Source organism: Oryctolagus cuniculus, chromosome Y, assembly GCF_051225735.1.
Source record: "Oryctolagus cuniculus isolate XC-2025 breed Fujian yellow rabbit chromosome Y, ASM5122573v1, whole genome shotgun sequence".
Classification (NCBI taxonomy): Eukaryota; Metazoa; Chordata; class Mammalia; order Lagomorpha; family Leporidae; genus Oryctolagus; species Oryctolagus cuniculus.
The window spans coordinates 25,153,865-25,158,404 of NC_142889.1; the positions used below are offsets into that span (position 1 = coordinate 25,153,865).

The window sequence follows — 4,540 nt, forward strand, 5'->3', positions numbered from 1 at the left end:
CCTGACCTCTGCACTCCAGTCCTGCATAAATGAAGTTTGTCAAAGGCTTTGATTTGCAAAGGTGTCTGTGCCCTGAGCTGGAGGGGTTATGAGACCTAGCAGGGTGCCCTCCCTATTGTAATTCTCACAATCTGAGCTCTGATTTGGGCAGTGGAGGATAAGGATGAAACCTGGAATGGATACGTTGGGGTGCAGAAGAGGGAACCTGAGAGGTCCAGTGATAGTCAGGGGCGTTCCTAGTCCAGGGAGCCTTCCCAGAGCTGACCATGGAAAGTAATGGGGTGGAGAGACTGAGACTTGAGATGATATTTAGACAGGCATGGGTAGGTCCTGGATGGCTGTAGATTGCAAAAAAAAAAAAAAAAAAAAAAAAAAAAACCAAAGGCCAGGAAGGCCGGGGGCAGGCTGATGAGAGTGCCCCAAAATGGAGGAGCCGCAGACTGGTGAGTGGGGACGGCGGATGCTCCGAGTGACCCTGAGGTACAAATGAGACGTGTGATGCGGTGCGGGTCAGTAAAGGGGGAATGGGCCACGGGAGAATAACAGGGTCACACACATCTGACAGTCAAGTCTCGATTTGCTCCAGTTTCTACCTTTCGTGGGAGAAAGCCAGGGTCACTGGCGTCGGAGATAAGAGGCCTGGGGCGGAGTGGGAGAGGGAATATGTGCGCCTAGCGTCACGTTGAAGTGCAAAAGAGGCGGGTGAGACCGGGGTGGAGGGCAGTCTAGTGGGCACAAAGCTCCCCTGGCTGGGCACCAAGGCCCTCCAGGAGTCGCCGCCGCCGGGGTTCTCAACCACGGGGCTGGCCAGGGAGCCGCCTGGAGGCGCTTGCCCCTGTGGCCAGCTAGGGGCGGCCATCCGCGGAGCTGGTCAGATCCCGCCTCCCTCGGCCCCCTGGGGGCGCGCCTCAAGCTGGGCTCCTGTAACCAAGAGCATCCTAGGCTCTCCGCTGTCTGAGAGCCCACCTGGGAGATGGGAACTGGACGCCATAGGCAGTCCTGAAGGGCAGTCGGGGAGGGGGTCTCAGAGGTGGAGAGGGGAGAATGCCCGCCGCAGGAAAATGGAATCCCACGCTCCTTCTGGCCCCCGCGACCCCTCCATGAGGGAGACCGGTTCTCAGCGCTGCCGTCATCCCACCATCCCTACTGGGATCCCAGCTCCGGCCATTCCCGGGATCCCGCCTCCATACATGCTGCCCATTATTCGCGTTCTTCCCGCAGCCCCCTCTCTGGTTTCCTGTTTCCAGTTCCTCCCAGGTTCAACCCTCCTCTGCCCTAGCCCTCAACGTGCCCTCACCGCCTTTTCTCATCCCACTGCCAGCCTCCTTCTTTGGCTCCCATCGCTTCAAACCCGCATCCATGCTGCTGTTTCTGCTCTGGCCAGCTTCTTGCCAGCATCCTCCTACATGGGTCCTCAGCTCCACCTGTCTGTCCCACGGCGGCTGTGGCTGCATACTTCTCCTGGCTGTCCCTTTGAAATAGGATGTGTGGTTGTGGCCCTGCCTCAGAGCTGAGTCCACCCACTTCCTGGAACCCTGAATGCTCTCCCAAGTCCCACATCCTATGCAGCCATAGAGTGACTCAGTCTCCCCCATCCCTCATCATGTGACCTGCTGTGTGCTCCACATCCCCTGGAGTAAGTACCCCTAAACCATTCACTCCCCATTCCCCAGCCCTGCTCACCCAGGACCAGGCCGAGCCCCAGGACAGAGGCTCCAGGGCCTGATACACTGCCCTTCACAGCCTATCAGTCCTATAGGCCCAGGACAGCCAACTGGCCAGCCTGATCCCCACCCACCACCACCATTCCCCTTCGCATTCCTGCCTTTTGCTTCTTCTGCCATCCTCCCAAGCCTGATGCAGAGGGCTGACACCTTGCCTCTTAAGCTGCTTGGGCAGAGAGACCTGAAGCTTGACAGGAGTCTGGGGATCAGGAAGGAGGGAGGCATGGGTTAGGCTGGGAGAGGCTGGGGAGGGAGTGCTGCTGGGAAACCCTTGTGATGAAGGGGTTCTGTCAAGGGTCTCTCCACAGCTGACTTGCATGGGAGGGGCTGGGCAGATCCTGTGGCAGCAGAGAAGCTCTGCACAGGAGGAAGGGAGCTGACAGGGCAGGTTGCTCACTTAGCTGGCGATATTGGAGACTGTCAGGGTACTTCAAAAACCTTGTGGGAAATAGAGCTATAAGAGAAATTCATTTTGTGCAAACGTTTTTGAAATCCATGCACAAAATGTTCAGAGTATACATTTTCCAAGAACATTTTGAAGTCATCCTCATACGTCTTTGGAAGGTTTTAATGAGTTGAGTCAGTTGTCTGCCCTGGAATTGGGGCAGGAGGATAGTCCCAATGACCTTTCATGGGTCTCAGAAGTGGTACTGAAAGGCATTACAAGCATCACCTTTTTCTTCATCATAAGCCCTCCAGATATATCACCAATTTACAGATGAGAAAATGGAGGGTCAGAACGGTCAGAATAAAGAACCAGGACTTTGGGGCTGACACTGTGGTGCAGCAGGTTAAATCCCTGGCCTGAAATGCTGGCATCCCATGTGGGTGCCGGTTCTAGTCCCAGCTGCTCCTCTTGCTCATCTTGCTAATGAGTAAGTAGCAGACATGAATCAAGCATCACTCTGTTTCTACCATCCATTTGGGGACAAATATGAGAGTATATAAAATCTACTTCCCAGTTGCAAAAAGTTATTTTATTATCTAATGTGTCAAATAATTGATTTGCACAGAAATCTTATATGTGTTCTTGATGTCCTATCTAAAACATTACTGCTTAAAGGAGCATATTCTTGTGGTACATGAAAATTAAATGGATCTGTGTAAAATGTGTTAGCATACTCTTAGCAATCAGTTTCAATTATATATAACTTTTCAATGTGTTGGATTCATTTACAAATGAAATGACAATTGAATGTTTTTTTCTTATCTTAAGTAACTGAAGAAATTTTACTATGGGATATTTGTGCTACATCTTAAATGAACTCTCTAGCAGCTCTTTAGTTTCACCCTTAAGGCAATCTAAAGAATCGCAGAGGTAATGATTTGGAATACTTGTAGCTCAGAAAGTAATTAAAGAAGCATCATTATTCACAGACAGTAGATAAAATAATTCAGCAACTAGGCAAAAATAATCACTGACTCCTTAGAATGATTGTGAATGATTTTAACAAATACATCCTCAAAAGCAGACATCTGATAGGTAACGTGCAAAAGAAGAAAGATCATATGCACCAACATTTTCTTGTAAAGAAATGTTAATTTTAGCTCCAAGCCTCATTATACTAAGATTGATCTACTTTCTCTTCATTGAGTTTATACATTTCTTGCATTGAGGTTTTCTAGTTTATTTTTTTTTCATTGCATGACTATTTAGTGTGTGATGACACACAGATGAACCATATAATGAACATTAGGCTTCTCAGTCTTCTGAGTAGGCAATGATGTTCTTTCCTGTTATTATGAAACAATTTAGACTACATTTTGCCAACAGTATTTCTCCAGCATGGATATACATGAGGCACCATGCTACAGTAAGAGCAGCCACAATGCCATTCACAATTGCCATGCTGTTGCCCATGTGGAAGGAGTGTCCAGTCAGTTTCTTGACTGGCAGATGAAAGAGGAGTAGGAGGAAACATTCCTGGTTCAAAAGAATCAAATAAGTCACTGTCCAAGAAAAGCTGCAACAGGAGAATCCAGCAGTTAGGGATATTATAAGCAGCATCCAGAACCCTAACAACCCAGCATCTACACCATCTTCATTTTTCAAATTCTCAGCATGCAACTCTTTAACGGCCAGGTAGACGATGGCGAGCAGAAAGGCGAGGAGGATAGCGAACAGCAGTGAACACAGAATAGAAAGGACCTGAACCGGCCACTGCTGAGATGGGGTTCGGCTTCCCACAGCAGCCGGGAAGATGCATTGAGCTTCTCTGGCAGCACCGGCGACCCATCTCCATCTGGTGGTAACAGAGAACCTCTCTTGCACTCCAAAGATAGTCCAGCTGAGAACTCTCTCAAGTCGCGGGCCACTTGGTTGCATCCCTCCTTGTCGTCGACTTCGCCTTCACCCCAACTGTCCCCCTGAGAGAAGGCAGGGTATGTGGAGCCGTGAAGGGCACCAGGGTGCCAAGGCAACTGTGGTGCAGTGCCAAACGCTTCCCACTCTCCACAAAAGACATGGTGGGAAAGAAGGTGTGTTTTCAAAATTGTGAGTTCTGATTGTTATATCTCCTCATGTAATAAATTTGTAACTGAGCATCCATTGATTTCTGTAGTTGTCAATCCTTTCCTTCATTATAAGACAGCACTAATTTAATTTTTGTTCCACTCATTTTTTACCATTATCTTTTTTCCTTGCCATTCTATTTATGATGCACCCCTTAACTTTGTGATCAAGTTAAATAACTAGTTCTTTAGCACACTATAACATTAAAAAAGCTAAATAAGATCTCTTCTTAACTATATAAAATTTTCAAACTTATTCACACAAAACTCAATACTTTGCCAGCGCCGTGGCTCACTTGGCTAAT

General features: G+C 48.5%; 1 pseudogene; it reads right to left on the reverse strand.

Moving 5' to 3' along the window:
* Window positions 1-3,426: 3,426 nt before the first annotated feature.
* Window positions 3,427-4,189, reverse strand: LOC149119403 (ADP-ribosylation factor-like protein 6-interacting protein 6 pseudogene; annotated as a pseudogene).
* Between the last annotated feature and the right edge of the window lie 351 nt (window positions 4,190-4,540).